This window comes from Petaurus breviceps, unplaced genomic scaffold (genome assembly GCF_028583685.1).
Source record: "Petaurus breviceps papuanus isolate PSGF00001 unplaced genomic scaffold, PetGlider_PUasm1.0 685, whole genome shotgun sequence".
NCBI classification, from domain to species: Eukaryota; Metazoa; Chordata; class Mammalia; order Diprotodontia; family Petauridae; genus Petaurus; species Petaurus breviceps.
Window position 1 is genome coordinate 1969862 of NW_027186455.1, and position 18836 is coordinate 1988697.

Here is an 18836-nt window from a genome sequence, read left to right on the forward strand (position 1 = left end):
TTTCTTTTCTTTTCTTTTCTTTTCTTTTCTTTTCTTCCTTCTTCTCTCTCCTCCTCCTCCTTCCTCTTGCTTTCTCTTTTTTCTTTCTTCCTTTCTCCATCTGTCCCTCCTTCCCTTACATTTATATAATCAATGAGAATTCATCAGAAGTCATAACATACTGTTGGTCAGTGTTGAGTGTCAGTCACCCTCAGAGAGCATCAGGAGAGTGTCAGTGGCAAGAAATCCAACCCATTCACTTATGTCCCACTGAATATGAGACAGGATTACAATAACCAACATGTAATTTTGCCATCAAGATATTAAAAAAGCCTCAATTAAAATATACTCATGTGATTTTAGGAAGCCATCTGTGCTTAGGAAGCACTCCCTTAATGCACAGATAAAAGCTAATGGGGGCTTTCGTGATTTAAAAAAAATAATTTATCTGCTTTTTATGCATAGCAATTTAGGTGCTACCCTCTGGGGACTCATAAATATGATTTTTACTTCCCAAATTACAAAGCTAGTCAATTATTTGGGAATGAGTCATTCATTGAAGAGTGTCTGTAACATGATGTGTTAACCATCAGGAAATTTTACACCAATTGGAATTATAAACACCAGATTAAAAAAAAAATTCTTAGCCAGTAGTGCACTCTGTTTATTAAAGCTGTCTTATATTAGGCCAAGCATTCTGAGGGATGGAAAGATGAAGAACTTGTCAGGAAGGCTTTTTTTTAAGGTTTGAAAATCATGATTTCTTTTGGATGTAAATAGAATTTGTTATTCTCTCAGTGGAGAGAGGACAAGTGAACAGAAATATTAAATAAAATGAATGACTGTGAACCATTTTTGCCTTTGAGACCTTATCCTTTAGCAAGGTGACAGCAAAAATTTTCATAGTTCACTAATGGGAGTGTGGGCTGAACTACACATAGTCAAGGTATATACTAGCATAACTTTTTTTCTTTGGTTTCTTCATGGCCAGCTCTGTGCTTTATTTAAAGAAAAAGGGGGCTCAGTTTTCCTGGAAATCACCACCTGGGTGGCTGCTGAGCTCTTTGGCTTACATTTGATTCTAACATCATAAACAATCCCTTTGGGGCAAGTCTTTTGGAAAATTGTAGTTTGCAAGAAAAAGGGGAGTTTGATTAAAATGATTTAATTGAAAAAAAAAAAGATTAGAGTAAAAAACTGAAACAGAGACCTTGGAGGCCACCAAGTTAATTAGCCTGGAGGAAGTTTCAGAATGGGATGTGAAGGCTGAAGGAAATTTCTGATAGGAAATCCTCTCCTCAGTCAGGGGATATTCTTCAGATATTCTCCAATGACTGAATGGGACCCAGGACTCAAGACTTGTCTGTTCCACAGATGGTACCTTCACTCAGCCAGTGAAGATATAACCATGAATAAATTGCTTGATCCCTCTGAGTCCCAATTTTCCCTTCTGCAAAACAGGAAAAATAATATTTCACTAGGATATTGTAGGGAAAGTACTTTATAAACATTGAAACACTCAAAGAATGTGAATTATTAGTAGTAGTGATAAATATTTATAAAATAATAAGATGAAAGAGTCTATTGAGGGGGAATGATATTTTAATGTTGTATCTTTTAGTGGGTTAAAAACTTCACATGAATGGATTTTTGCAAAAAGGCCTTTGAAGTACAAAGGAGTAGGCTCTCTTGGACATTTTTATTAATGACTTGAATAAAGGCATACCTGCATGTTTATTAGGTTTACAGATGATACAAAGCTAGGAGACATAGTTAAAACATCTGATTAAAAAGTCAGGATACAATGAGATAAAAACAGTTAAATAGGGATAAAATAAAGTAAATATAAAGTTTACAAAAATGACAACTGTATAATATAGACAGGAGAATGTGTGCTGAGACTACATTTAACATTGAAAAAAGACCTGGGGCCCTTAGTAGACTAGTAAGCTTGAGAAGACACAACAATGTGTGAAGTAGTGACCCAAAAGGCTAATTCAGTCTTAGACTGCAATTAGGAAAAGCTTGGTGTCCAGATTGAAGGTGAAAGTTTCTCCATACTCTGCCTTGAGTAGGTCCCATCACAAGTCTTGTGCTCACTTCCAATTCCCACATTTTATCTAGGATACTGATAATCTGGAGCTTATTCAGAGCAAGGTAAGCAGGAGACTGGTCCCCATGCCATTTGAAGATCAAAAGGACAGGTTACCCTGGAGAAGCCTTGGGGTGGAGGGAATGAGAGCTATCTTCAAATATGTGAAATGTGGAAGCATTCTAGTTGTTCTGCCTGCCTGTAGAAAGCAGAACTAGGAATGATTGGGGATATTGTAGGGAGGCATATTTCTGTTTGACATAAGGATGGAAAATAAAACAAAACAAAAAACCTCTTTCATTTAGAGATGTACAAAATTGTAATGTTCTGCTCCAGCAGGGTCACAGGTTCCATCACAAAGGCCATGATTCTGTGTTGCAGAAGATGTTTCCAGGAAATGGAAACAGAACCAGGGAAAGGACAAAATAGTCCCTTTGGTAAAGTGAAAAAGACATTTAAGATAGTAAAGTCCTGGCTATTTCAGTGACTAGGTGTATTTTCTTATGTGAAACCATCTCTTTTCAGTCCACATTTCCATTTTCATAAAAAGGATATACTGATCTTTCAGTGCCCATTTTCCAGGATTGTTATGAGAAATACTTTTAATGAAGTGCAAAATAAATATCAAGCAATTTTAAAGTGAATAATGCCATTGGGGAGGCAGAGTGGTATTGTGTACAGTACATTGGGAAAATGAAGAACAAAGAGATCTAGCAACTTGCTGCAATGTGTTGAAGCAGCTACTAAAACTCAAGTCTTCTGACTCCAAGATCAGTTCTCTGTCCACTCTGTCAGACTCCCTTGAATTGAATTTAATTGAATTGGAATAAATGGAAGAGAATTGGTTGAAGCAATGTGTATGTCCACAGGATCATAGATCATTGATTTGGATCTGGGAGGACCCTTAGAGGTCACCTGCTGCAAACAAACCACTCATTTTACAATTGAGGAAGTAAGGGATGGGAAGATGGAGGCCCCTAGGGAGGTTAAGTGGATTGTCCAAGGTGGAAAATCTAAGAGCCAGATTTGATCTCAGATGCTCTGTCTCCAAATGCATCATGGGTTTAAACCTCCTATGGGGAACATACATTATAAAAGGGAAGTTTGTTAGAACAAACAGTATGTTTAGAGCACAAAAGGATTGAGGGTATCATCTAATCCAACCATCTTCCCATTTTACAAATGAGGAAACTGAAGCCCAGAAAGACAAAACAACTTCTGCATGGTCTTACAGAGCTGGGATTACAATCCAGATTTTTTTTTCTTTGACTCCAAATTTGTTCATCAAAATGAATCTTTAATTTTAACAAAAGAAATTTATTGTGTTCTGACCAAGTCAGAACACTAACCACACTTTCCCTTCCTAGGAATCCTCCCTTACACTAACCATACAAATTCTAGGAGATGTGAGGATGGAGGGAAAGAGACATACAGTCAATACCTCCACACATAAGAGGAAAAGCTCCCATTGGGACAGTCAGCAATGGGAGTGGTAGCACCTGCATTTCTATATGGGAGTTGTACAAATGGTGGGAAATAAAGAGAGAATAGTTGCTATTGTGGTTATGGAGTGGCTATGAGAAAAATATATTACTGGGAGTGGAGAAAATTTGGTGAGAGTTAGCAAAGGGAATCTGAGGGAGAAACAAAAGCTAGGGGGAGTTTATTGGCTTCAGAACCCATCCATCCATTATTTTGTCATATGGGATGTATTTGGGTCATTAGTATCTGTTAAAGTTGTGCCTCATGTTGTTAATGAACTTAAAAATGAGCTTACGTTCCAATTTGTTGTTGCTGTAGCTCAATCATTTTTAGTCATGTCCAACTTTCCGTGACCCCATTTGGGGTTTTCTTGGCAAAGATTTTTGCCATTTCCTTCTCCAGCTCATTTTACAGATGAGGTAACTGAGGTAAACAGGGTTAAATGACTTGCCCAGAATCACACAGCTATTAAATGTCTGAGACCAGATTTGAACTCTGGAAGACAACTCTTTCTGACTTTAGGCCCAACACTCCACCGGACCATCTTGCTATCTCAACATCCCAATACTATTATTTAATTACAAAAAAGTAGTCATTCTTGTGGTTAAGATGATTGATTGAATGGAAGCAGAATAGCCCAGCCCTTATATAAAGATGAAAAAAGAGCACCAAATTGATTATCAAGTAAACTGCAGAGAAAGTACATTAATGCCTCTATCCATCATGGGTCTACACAGAGATAGCTGGCAACCTTTTGGCACTAAGGTAGGGTCTAGCCAGAGAAGCCAGTGTATATGTACATAAACATATGTATATGTATACACATATGTATATGAATACATTTTATATACACATATACATATATACATGGAAGTTTCCCACTAAAGACAAGAAATACTAGAAAAATTCTTGGAGCTTTTAGGTCTGTATTGGTGGATTGGTTGTTGTTCTTCATTCTTGAAAAGGACCAAAATTATATCACTATGTTGGGGTCAAAGTATAGCATGTCTGACTATGACTAATTAGACCAAGATGAGCTCCACCACAAGTTGGCCACAAATGATGCATATGAACATTTGGAGTAGAGATGTCTCTAAATCTGCACATCTCACATTTCCTTTGAGCTACTGCATTTTTGCTTTGCCCATGGAGTACAATGCCTTCTTTGGTGTGGTCATATCATGTTGGACAGTCCTGTGCCAGTGTTTCCCTTGTCTCACAATCAATTCCCAAGTTCTTCAGCGAGACCTTGAGAGTGTCCTTGTATTGCTTCTTCTTCTTCTTTTTTGCCTTTTGGAGGGCAATTGGGGTTAAGTAACTTGCCCAAGGTTACACAGATAGTTTTTTTTGTTTTGTTTTGTTTTTTGTGGGTGTCAAGTGTCTAAGGCTGGAACTGAACTCAGGGCCTCCTGACTCTGGGACCAGCGCTTTACTCACTGCGCCACCTAGCAGCCCCTGTATTGCTTCTTCTGACCATCATGTGAACACTTGCCTTGTTGGGCACATGTGTGTCGGCATTCAGACAGTGTGGCCAGCCCATCAGAGCTGTGTCTCTGTAGTAGAATTTGAATGCTTGGCAGTTCAGTCAGGGAAAGGACCTCAGTATCTACTACCTTATCTTGCCAGTTGATCTTCGGAATCTTTGTAAGACAATTCAAATGGAAACTATTCAGTTTCCTGGCATGACACTAATATTGTATTTCACTGTATAATTGTCACAGACTTGATACAAGTCTTTGGGAAAAAAGTGGGGTGTGACTATTATGTGAAGCTTTTAAAAATTTGTGTTGGTATTACTTAAAAGTCATTTATAACTAAATTGTCTTTAGTGCAAAATTAGGATGCATGGAATACTCTTGAATATAAGTTAAAATTGGGAAGATGCAAGTCTTACCATATCACGTGACTTACTCACGGCAGCTTTGCTTGGTTCTTGGGCAGATGACAATTTTCCAGGTGAAGGAAGAGCTTATTAAGAGTGACTCTGGCAAGCATCTTTCCAGTAATGACTAAGAGAGACCCCTATATGATTGTCACAGGACAGACTATTTGTTTTTCCTTTATAGAGATGGACAATGGAGGCATCCTTGAATTCCTGAGGAATAAACCTTCTCTTGCCATATAATCCAGAAGATTTGTCAGTTTTTGTATAAGCAATGGATCCTTTGCCTTTTAAATTCCAGCTAGAATAGAATCAGCACCAGGCACTTTGCTACATGAGAGGAGTCTAATGACATTCAAAACCTCTTCTTCAGTTGGAAGTGTGACTAGAGAGAGATTGGCTTCAACCTGAGTTATACAACCAATGGCTTAGCATTGATTGATGATGGTCTGTTGAGAACACTATGGAAGTGTTCAGCTCACCTCTCTAGGATCATGTCTTTATCACTAATCAATGTGGCTACATCAGTACTGAATAGTAGAGATTCACCATAGGTCTTTGGTCCCTAAACAACCTTCATTACATCATAAAAGTGCTTTGGATTGTTACTATCATTTTCTGCTCCACTGTTGCCAACTATGTGCTGGTTTAGCTTTTCCTTCAAGTTAATAACAAACTGCTCACACTTGGAGAAACATTCTAATCTCTTGATATTTACTTTTCTGGTAGTCATTTTGCCTTGGTGCTGCTGCTTTTGTTGAATGCAAATGTTTAGCTTGGAGAGGATAAGGCTGTGATCAGTCCAGCACTCTGTGCACACACTGCCTTTGTCACTCTCATATCCTCTATGTCTCTTTTTCTTAAATTGACATAGTCTATTAGATGCCAGTGTATTCTGCAAGGGCACATCTATGAAGTTTTATTGTGTTTCGGTAAATGGATAATAGTGTTGGCAATGAGAAGGTAATGAGATGTACCAGTATTAAATAGTAAGTGATGGTTGCTGTTGCTGTTTCTGACTCCATTCCTCACAAGGACTGACTCCCTACCATGTCTGATAGTCACTCAGAATTACACACTTGTTCTCTTTTAACACATTGAGGATAAGTATTGTCAGGTCTTCATAATTTTTTTCTTTGACCTCATCAAGGTTTGTCATGGTGGGAGTATACTCACTCTGATGGTGGCATGTTGCTTTCCTGCAAGTGACAATCACAATTTCATGAGTCTATCATTTGTTCCTTTTGAGAGACATACATGCTTCTTGACTAAATTAGTTTTGATTGCAAAAAACTATGCTAGCTTCACGGTGCTCCCCATCACTATAGTCAAAACACATATTCAGTCCCAGCTTCAGTAAGCTGGCTTTCATTTGCCTTGTTTTGGGCTGCCAACCTTTGGGCTGCTATTTGGATATGATACTTGCTGAGTTCTCTTGCAACAAGAGTTGTTCATCTTTCAGGTCTACTGAATTTTGTGTGGTCCATAAGAATGAGCTCATCCCACATAGTGATGGTGAATGAAATAATCTTTGCAAAAGTTTTTGTACATTTTTTGTGTGTCTCAACTGAAATCCCCACCTCCTGCTGTAAGCAGACCAGGGTTTGGTGAAGCAGACAATTTTTAGGGCATCTTTTCTAGCCCCTTCCTCATGCTAGGAGGTGAACAGTGTGGTAATTTACAAAGGCTGCTCAGACACCCAGGGGATGAATGCTTGAAGAAATACTAGAAGGATGCTTGCAGCTTTTAGACTTGTGTATCAGAAAGCTATATGGCATAGTGAATAGAGTGCTGGACCTAAAGTTAGGAAGATTCATCTTCCCGAGTTCAAATCTGGTCTCAGACACTTACTAGCTATGTGACCCTGGGCAAGTCACTTAACCCTGTTTGCTTCAGTTGCACACCTGTAAAATGAGCTGGAAAAGGAAATGACAAACCACTCCAGCATATTTGCCAAGAAAACCCAAAATGGAGTCATGAAGATTGGACATGACTGAAACAACTCAACAACAATGACCAGGGATCTGTTCTTAGAATCTATTCAAGGTATAGGGGCAGTCAGTGCCTTGACCCTAACACAAAGTTCTAGCTTGGGAAGCAAGGCTAGAAATGTTTGTAAACAGAAGACACTGGTGATAAAGAAACTCCAGAGACACCCAAGACATAAACCCAGAATAAGTGAATAACTCCACAACATCTATAAGAAAAGGCACAGTTAAAACAAAACAAAACAAAACAAAATCCTTGGCCATAAGGACTACAAAAGTTTCAGGAAAAAGTGAAGCAAGAAACAAAAAAAAAATTAATTAAACAACAAAAATTAACTACTTAGCACAAGAAGCAGTAAACCTTATTCAAGTAAAGGATTTGCTGAAAATTAGAATGTTACCAGTGTCTGGTCAAGGGAAGAGAAGAAAGGGAGTAGAGTAGAAGTAGACTATTTTAATTATAGATCCCTTATGTCAAGCACAATCTTATTTAATAACCTTCTTCTTTGTAAAGAGAGAATCAGGGAGCAAAGCAAAGAAAAAAAAGTATGAGAGGAAGTGAGGATGGGAAACATAATTAACAATCATAACTATGGATGTGAATGGTATAAATTTGCCCATTAAATGAAAAGAGGATAGCAAAATGAATAAGAAAGCATAATTTAACAATCTATTATTGATAAGAAAAACACTGGAAATATAAATATTCACACAGACCAAAAGAGAGGTTAAAGCAAAGTCTATTATGCTTCATATGATCTAAGAAACAAAACAGGGATAGCAATTATGATCTTATACAAGGCAATATAAAAAAGTGCTATGATTAAAAGAAAGAGAAGAAAGAGAAATCAGAGGAACAAATACCCCCAAATAGGAAACAATATTATTGCTTTTTGCATTGATGAAGCTTTGATGACTTCTTGTTTCATTCTTTTTTTTAAAGCAATTGGGGTTAAGTAACTTGCTCAAGGTTACAAGGCCAATTATTTCTGGGTGTGGTGCTAAGTATCTGAGCCTGGATTTGATCCCAGGTCATCCTGACTCTGGGGCTGGTGCTCTTACTCACTGAGCCACCTGGCCTCCCCTAAGCAACTGGGTTTAAGTAACTTGCTCAAGGTTTCACGGCCAGGTGTTTCTGGGTGTGTTTCATTCTTTATCCCTGTAAAAATCACAGACTATTTCTCCCTCAATTCAACCCAAACCATATCAACTTTCCACTATGTCCCTTGGAATTATCCATTCCACAGTGAATGAACTCTTATCTGTACTTCATCTTGCACTCTAATTTACCATCTTCTGAACATACCATCCTGTATCTCTCCTCCTTTTTCTTACCCAAACACCTCATAAAATTTATCTACATTTTTTGTCTCTTTTTCCTCTCCTCTCTCTTATTCCTTTGCATTCTTCACTTCATATATCCAAATCAAATCTTGCCATTTCTATCTTTGCAATATCATTCACATCTGACCTTTTCTCTCCACTTACTTCTCACCTATGTTATTTCAATAGCATCCTAACTGACCTCCCTGTATCAAGACTTATCCTATTTCAGTCCATTATGCACACCAAAGCTGAAATATTTTTACTTAAGCCCAGATCTGAGCATATGACCCATCTATTCCACCTACTCCAATGGTTTCCTACTGCCCCTTGTACAAAATATAAACTCCTCTGTTTAGCTTTTGAAGTTCCACATTACTCAGCCCCAATCAATCTTTCTATCCTCATTGAACATTATTAGCCCTCCTAAATTCTTTGATCCAGTCAAACTGACATTCTCTCTTTTACTTAGTCCTCCATGCCTGGAATGTGCTACCTCCTCCTCTCTGTCTCATAGAATCCATATATTCCTTTAATACATAGCTCAGAGGGGTGGTCAGGTGGCTCAGCAAGTAAGAGCAACTGGCTCCAGTGTTGGGATGACCTGGAGATCGAATCCCGGGCTCAAACACTCAGCACCACACCCAGAAATAACTGGCCGTGTAACCTCGAGCAAGTTACTTAACCCCGATTGCTTAAAAAAAAAAATACATAGCTCAAGCACCATCTCCTAAATGAATCCTTTCCTGAACTCCAAAATTGATAGTGTCCTTCTTCTCAAACTACCTTGTATTTAACTACTTTTTAAATATGTGTATTTATTAAGTATATACTTGTTCTTTTACTTCTTTATAATCATTTACTTTCATATGTATACTTTTTATGTACTTGTGTCCTAATTAGAATGTAAGCTAATTGAGAGTAGACTTTGAGTAATCTCATTGAGAATAGGAATTATTTTATTTTGTGTACTTGTATCCTCAGTACTTAGCATAGTGCCTGATAGGTGCTTCATATCTATCTATCTATCTATCTATCTATCTATCTATCTATCTATCTATCTATCTATCTATCTATCTATCTATCTATCTCTGTGTATATGTATGTATATATGTATATATGTATATATGTGTGTATATAGAGAGTTGACTAAATGATTATTCCATTTAGAGAAATCTAAACATTAAATCAAAACTAATTAAAGGAAAAACCTTAGAAAAGTAACAGGATTTTTGACAAACTTACATTAATTGAAAGGTTCTCTGCATACCACCAATGAAACCCAATATGAAAAGAGAGGAAAATTTTTTTTATTAAAAATAGCTATAAAATATTATGTGAAATATTTGGCAGTAAAATACAGGAATTATATGAATATGACTATAAAACACTCCTTACAGAAATAAAGATAAATGATTGGTGAAATATTAAATACTCATGAGTAGATCATGCAACTATAATAAAAGTGACAATACTACCTATATGATTTGCTTTTTTAGTGCCATACCACTCAAGCTATCAAAAAATTTATAGAGCGAGAAAAAAATGACAAAATTCTACTAGAACAAAAATGTAAGAAATAAGAGAAATAATGAAAAAATAGGAAGGCATGATGTCAATCTACATCAGATCTCAGACTACACTATGAAATATCAGTTATCAAAACTATTTGGAATTGTACATAGTAACATAGTGTTCAATTAACCCAAAGACTCCCGACTACTGGGGGAAAAGAGATAATGTTTTAAAGCATTTAGCACAGTGACTGGCATAGAGTAGGTACTTAATAAATGCCTGATCTTTTTCCTTCTCTACTTGGGTAAGAGCTAACTATTTGACAATACTTCAGAGAAAATTGAAAAGTAGTTTGGCAGAAATTAAGTTTAGACTAACATCTCATATCATATACCACAATAAAGTCCAAATTGATACATGACTGTGCTTTGTCTCCTAGACAGAGTTAGAGATTATTTGTTTCTGACCTCTGCTCCCACCAACCCTAGAGTTTCTCCATCTAATCAGTCTGGGCTTCCTGTTTCTGGTAACTGAAGGCTGTAGGTTTTAGTTGCTCTGGCAGTATCTCTGGTCAGAGCACTGGTGGGCTTCTGGTTTGCCTTTCATGCTTACATGGGCTTGCCTAGCAGAGGAGTCCTGGGACTCAGCTTTTGGATCTCTTTGGACTTCATAATTTTTGATACTTTGGTCTTTTTAGATCTTTGTTGGAGTGTGTGAGAAAACTGGGCTCCCATCCAGTCTTTCATGCTGTCATCTTAATTGGAAATCTTGTTATCCTTGCTACTTAAGAATTCATTTACTTTTCTATGTTTAAATATTTGTCTTTTAATCCAGTAATTCTGGTAAAAAGCTATTAATCACTTACATGACTACTCTCCATGTATTAATAAGAATTCATTTGAGATAATGTGATTGGGATGCTATATTTAAGGAACAGGAGAAATGTGGGTTAATGCCACAGCTTAATCTCTGGTTTGAGGGATTAAGAACTAAAGAAGTGAATCATTGGTTCATTTTACAGTTTTACAGGGCAAAGTTAATACTTTTACTGAGATTCCTTTAGCCAATAAGTTAGTTGTGACTGAGGTTTATACAACAAAACTATGTTTGCATTGAGATGGGACTTCTAATATCTTCCTGGTCTTTGAGAATAAAAGTTCTTCCAGAAGGGAGAGGTCTAGAGAGTCGTTGGAGAGGAAGCTATGCCCAAGGGGAAAAGTGTTCCTGCCCCCAAAAAGATTGGGAGTGAGTCAGAGTGACTGGTAGCCCTGTCTTCCTCCTTATCACCTTGGCAAACCACCACGCTACTGTAAGATATTTATATTAAGGGAAATGAAGTGATATCAATGAAAGAACAGTTATTAGTGGGGGGAAGGGTGTGATTCATTTGGAAAAAATGATTATGCTACTGTGCACAGATTCAGAATCAGATCTGTTCTCTTTAAACTCCTTTTTTCTCTCCAGAAAGAGACAAAAATCAAATAAGTTGAAAAATAGACAAGTGGTCTATTGTTTCACCTGTAAAGGAGGGAGTGGGGAAGAGATATATCAGAAACTCCATGCACAGACAAAAGTCTCTAGCTCACACACTAGCTTGCCCTTGTCATACAATAGTAGCTGATAGTACCTTAGTGTGCACGGGGCTGCAAGGTAGAGGAAAGAGAGGTCTTAGGCCAGGGCAAGCCTGATCCTTTTATAAGCCTTTTTACAACTCTTGGGATGGAAATTCTACCTCTTTTTTTTTTTTTTTTGCATTGTTCAATGCTACATTCAAGATGTCACTTCTCCCATCACCTCTGGGTAAAAGTCACTTCAGCCTCTACATGGACCTATGGTGGCCTTAGTGTGGAAATACTCACTACTTGTTCAGTCAGGAGATGAAAGATCAAACACACACACACAAATATATATATATATATATATGTATGTATGTGTATATACATATATATGTACAAACATACATATATGAGTATATATTATAACACAGAGATATATATTTATATAACGTCACCTCTTGAGCCTCATTTTCCTCATCTATAAAATGGGTATAATACCTGTAGTAGTTACCTCACAGGATCACAAATTCGTGTTGACTTGACTTGCAGGGTTCAAATGAGATTATCTATATTTTCATCATATCATCTATCTATCTATCTATCTATCTATCTATCTAACTGAAAACTCACTATTTTTTTTAGCTAGAAAGTCACTGAATTATATGAGTAGAAAGAACATTGGTTATGGAATAAGTGATTTGGGGTTTGAGTCTTTAATTCATTGCTTCCTAAGCAATTAGCTTAAGTCAATTCACTTCTCTAGTCTGTTTCCTTGTCTCTAAGATGAAGACAATAATAATTGAACTACTTGTCTCAGGGGATTGTAAGAAGGTCAAATGAGAAGATATATAAAACGCATCTCTCAGACCTGTGTCTGACTTTCCAGTTTCAAAACTAGGCCTCTATAATTGTCTCATCCCAGAACTCTCCTCAGCATCTTGGGCTTCCTTTCCCTAAAAAATCCAATTATTTCTGTGGCCATCTCAATATCTTGCAATACCCTTCAAGGTCCTCACTCTTCTCACATTGATAAGTTCTTTCTGGCCCTGTTCCTGACTTCCTGAACCTCAAAATCAAATCGCCATGCCAGGTATCTTCAGTCTATCTCTTTGTCTTCCCCTCATCTCCCACTTTCAGTGTCCTTTTCTGTCTTGTCTTCTCCCATTAGAATGTAAGCTCCTTGAAGGTAAGGTTTCTTTTTGCTTATACTTCTATTCCCCATGCTTAGCACAGTACTTGGTACATAGTAAGTGCTTAATAAATACATGTTTCAAAATTGGAGCCAAGATGGTAGAGAAAAGATAGAAAATTGTCTGAGCTCTCCATAATTTCCCTCGAAACAACTTTAAATCAAACCTCAAAATGAATTCTAGAGTGATAGAACCCATAGAAAGACAAAATGAAACAATTTTTTCAGATCAAGAAGTCCTTAGAAGAATTGCAGAAAAAGATCTGTCTCACTTGGGTAAAAGGGGAGTGAAGCCCAGTGTAGACAATGTTTAAGAAAGCCAGCATGGGACCTCTAGTCCCAACACAGTTTGGCAACTGAGGCCCCAAGGTTCAAGTTCAATAGGCCAGTAGTACAGTGGGCCACTGGTGAGGCCTCCAACCCCAGCACAACAGGTAAGCCACCAAATGCAACAAGCCAGTGACTAAGCCCATGGCCCCTGGTGCAAGAAATTTGGGAAAGTACCTCCTGTCAGTGCCCCAGAAGCAGAACTGAACTTTAAAAGTCAAGAAATAGGCTAGGAAATAAGTAAACACACACACACACACACACACACACACACACAAAATCCCTGACCATAGAAAACTACTATAGCAAAGATCAAAACACCAATTCAGAGAAGGACAACAATGTCAAAACGCCTATGTGTGAAAGACAAAAGAGAAATATAAATTGGTTTCAGGCCCAAAAAGTCCTCCTGGAGAAGCTAAAAAAATTTTTAAAAATTAAATAGGAGAGGTAGAAGAAAAATTGGGAAAAGAAATGAGAGTTACATAAAAGAATAATGAAAAAAGAATCAACAGCTTAGTAAAGGAAGCACAAAAAATGGGGGGAAATGAACAAAAATTCATTGAAGAAAACAACCCCTTAAAAAGTAGAATTGGCCAAATGGAAAATGAAATACTGGAGCAAACAACTTAAAAAGTAAAGTTGGAAAAGTGGAAGCTAATGACAGTATGAGACATTAAGAGTCAATCAAACAAAATCAAATAATGAAAAAAATATAAGAAAATGTAAAATACCTCATTGGAAAAAAACAGTTGACCTGGACAATTGATACAGGAGAGATAATTTAAGAATTATTAAACTGCCTAAAAGCCATGACCAAAAAAGAGCCTGGACAGCATCTTTTAAGAAATCAAGGAAAACTTCCCTGATATCCTAGAACCAGAGGGGAATAGTAATTGAAAGAATCCCCTGATCACCTCCTGAAAGAGGTCCCCAAATGAAAACTCCCAGGAATATTATAGTCAAATTCAAGAGCTCTCAGGTCAAGGAGAAAATTTTGTAAGCAGTCAGAACAAAACAATTCAAATATTGAGGAGTCACAGTCAGGATTACAAAGTATTTAGCTGTTTCTATCTTAAGGGATCAGAGAATTTGGAATATGATATTCTGGAAGGCAAAGGAACTTGAATTACAACCAAGAATCAAACCCAGTAAAACAACATAATCTTTCGGGGGAGAAAATGGGCATTCAATAAAATAGGGGACTTTCAAATTTTCTGATGGAAAGACCAGAGCTAAACAGAAAATTTGATTTTCAAATACAGACTCAAGATATACATAAAAAGGTGAACAGGAAAGAAAAAAAAAAACCTAAGTTATTCAATGAGGTTAAACTGTTTACATCCCTACACAGGAGTATAATACTTATAACTCTTCAAAATTATATCTCTATTAGGGCAGTTTTGGATGGAGGGTGTTACTATAAGCTGATTTTGATGAGAAGATGGAAAAAAAATTTAAAATGTTAGAAAGAGGATTCCATTGGGAGAAAAGAGAAGGGAGAGGCAGAATGGGGTAAATTACATCACATGAAGAGGCACAAAAGACCCATTACAGTGGAGATAAAGAAGAGAGAGGGGTGAGCATTGTTTGAACCTTACTCTCATCAGGTTTGGCTCAAAGAGAGAATAACATACATACTCAGGTGGGTGTAAAGCTTTATTTTACCTGATAGGGAAGTAGGAGGGGAGGGGGACAAGAAACAGGGTGGGGCTGATAGAAGGGGAGGGCAGATTGAGGGAAGCTATGGTCAGAAGCAAAACACAAGTGAGAAGCAATAGAGTGAAAGGAGAGAGAAAAGTATAAATGGGGGAAAATAAGATGGAGGAAAATAAATAGTTAGCAATCATAACTATGAATGTGAATGAGATGAACTCTCCCATTAAACAGAAGAGGATAGCAGAGTGGAACAAAACAAAAATCCTACAATATATTGTTTATAAGAAACACATTTGGGGTGGCCAGGTAGCACAACGAGTAAGAGCACCGGCCCCAGTGTCGGGATGACCTGGGGATTGAATCCGGGCTCAGATATTTAGCACCACACCCAGAAATAACTGGCCGTGTAACCTTGAGCAAGTTACTTAACCCTGATTGCTTAAAAAAAAAAAAAAAGAAACACATTTGAAGCCAAGAGACACAGAGTAAAGGTAAAAGCTGGAACAGAATATATTATGCTTCAGCTGAAATTAAAAAATCAAAACCAGAGGTAACAATCATGATCTCAGACAAAGCAAAAGCAGATCTGATAAAAAAAAAAAGATAAGGAAACTACATCTTGCTGAAAGGTACCATAGACAGCAAAGTAATATCAACACTAAACATGTATGCACCAAATGGTATAGCACTAAAATTTCTGAAGGAAAATTCAAATGAGTTACAGAAGGGAATAAAGAGTAAAACTATATTAGTAGTAGTAATCTAACCACAAAATAAACAAAAAGGAAGTTAAGGAGGTGAATAGAATTTTAGAAAAGCTAGCTATGATAAACCTCTGGAGAAAATTGAATGGGGATATCAAAGAATATACCTTTCTCTCAGTGGTATATGGCACCTACAAAAAATCTTGACAATCTATTAAGGCATAGAGATCATGATGCAATAAAAATTACATTTAATACAGGGTCATAGAAAGATAGATTAAAAATTAATTGGAAACTAAATAATCTAATCCTAAAGACTGAGTGGGTCAAAGAACAAATCATAGAAACAATAATTTCATAGAAAAGCGTGACAATAATGAGATGATATACCAAAATTTATGGGATGCAGTCAAAGCAGCACTTGGGGAAAATTTATATCTCTAAACTTTTTCATCAATAAAATAGAGAAAGAGCAGATGAATGAATTGGGCATGCAACTAAAAGAACAAATTAAAAGTCCTCTATACACATTGATCCAGCAATGCCACTACTAGGTCTATTTCCAAAGATGATTAGGGAAAAACAAAAAGAACCTATATGTTCCAAAATGCTTATAACAACTATTTTCATAGTGTCAAAGAACTGGAAATTGCAGGAATGCCCATCAATTGGGGAATGGCTGAACATGTTGTGATACATAGTTGTGATGGGATATTACTGTACTATAAGAAATGGTGAGCTCAATGATCTTAGAAAAGCATGGAAAGACATGCATGAAATAATAAAGAGTGGAATGAACAGAACCAAGAAAATATTATACAGAGTAACAGCAATATTATTTTAAGAATGACACTGAGTGAATAAGTTATTTTGACTATAATCAATATCCAAACTAACTATAAAGGACATATGAAGAAATATGTTATCTGTATACAGAGAAAAAACTGATAAATAAAAGTTTGTATAGAATATTTTTACATACATACACATACATACATATATATGTGTACCATATATCTAATGGTAGCCATTTCTAGGATGGGGAGTGAAGACAGAAGAAAAAAAGAAAAAAAATTACATGATAATTTTACTGTATATTTAAAAGGAATAACAATTGTACACACTAGATTTGAAGTTTCATATACAATCACATTTTATTTTTAAATTTAAAAAAAATTTTTAATTTATTTTTTGTTTTCAACATTTATTTCCACGAGATTTTGAGTTACAAGTTTTCTCCCTGTCTTTCCCCTATCCCTCACCCCAAGATGGCAAGCCTACTGAATACCCCTTCCACAAATCTGCTGTCTTTTATATACTCCTCCATTCCCCTCTAACTTTATAGTAGCGCAAGATGAATTTCTATACCCCGGTGCCTGTATATCTTATTTCACAGTTGCATGTAAAAAAACATTTATTTTTTTCTAACATTTGCTTTTAAAACTTTTATTTCCAGATTCTTTCCCTTCTTCCCTCCTCACCCAGCCCCACTGAGAAGATAAGCAATTCATTATAGTTTGTACATGTGTAGTTACACAAGACGTTTCCATAGTAGTTATACTGTGAAAGACTAAGTATATTACCCTCCATCCTATCCCACCCCCCCACTTATTCTGTTTTCTACTTTGACCCTGTCACTTTTCAAACATATGTGCTTCTAACTACCCTCTCTCCCAATCTGCCCTCCCTTCTACCATTCCCCACTCTTACCTTCTCTTACTTCTTTCATATGAGATAATTTGCCCTATTCTCTCTCTCTCTTTTTCCTTCTCTAATTATATCCCAATGTCACCTCTTAATTTTATTTTTTAGATATCATCCCTTCCTATTCAACTGATCCTGTGCTCTCCATCTATGTAAGCATGTACACACATATACACACACTCACATATGTATTTATACACATATACACCCTCCTATAAATACATATATATGTATACACACATATATGTATGTATATATATATAAATATATATTCCCTTCAACTCTCTTCATACTGAGAAAAGTCTCATGAGTTACAATTATAGTTTTTCAATGTAGTAATGTGAATAGTTCAACTTTAATAAGTTCCTTATTTCTTTTTCCTCTTTACCTTCTTATGCTTCTCTTGCTTCTTGTATTCGAAAGTCAGATTTTCTGTTTAGCTCTGGTTTTTTCATAAAGAATATTTGAAAGTCCTCTATTTCATTGAATGACCATATTTTCTCCTGAAGCATTATACTCAGTTTTGTTGGGTAGATGATTCTTGGTTTTAATCCCAGCTCCTTTGACCTCCAGAATATCATATTCCAAGACCTTCTATCCCTTAATGTGGAAGCTGCTAGATCTTGCTTTATCCTGATTGTTTTCCCACAAAACTCAAATTGTTTCTTCCTGGCAGCTTGTAATATTCTCTCCTTGACCTGGGAATTCTGAAATTTGACTATAATATTTTTAGGAGTTTTCTTTTGGCCATCTTTTCCAGGAGGTAATTAGTGAGTTTTTTCAATTTCTATTTTTTTAAATTAAATTTTATATTTAATTTTAGTTTACATCATTCATTTCCACAAGATTTTGAGTTACAAATTTTCTCCCCATTTTTCCCCTACCCACCACCCCAAAACAGCAATCCCACTGAATATTCCCTCACCCAATCTGCTCTCTCCTATATCTTTCCCCATCCCTCCTCTGACTTTCCAGTAGGGCATGATTGTCAATTTCTATTTTGCCCTCTGGTTCTAGCATATCAGGACAATTTTTCTTGAGAATTTCTTGAAAGATGATTTCTAGGATATTTGTTGATCATAGCTTACAGGTAGTCCAATAATTTTTAAATTATCTCTCCTGGAACTATTTTCCAAGTCAGTGGTTTTTCCAATGAGATATTTCACATTGCCTTCTATTTTTTCACTTGTTTGGATCTGTTTTATAGTATTTTGGTTTCTCATAGTCATTAGCTTCCAATTGCTCTAATCTAATTTTGAGGGAATTATTCTCTTCAGTGAGTTTTTGAAATTCCTTTTCCATCTGGGCAATTCAGTTTTTTAAAAGCATTCTTCTCTTCATTGGCTTTTTGGGCCTCTTTTGCCATTTGAGTTAGTATATTTTTTAAGGTGTTATTTTCTTCAGTATTTTTTGGGGTCTCCTTTAGGAGGCTATGG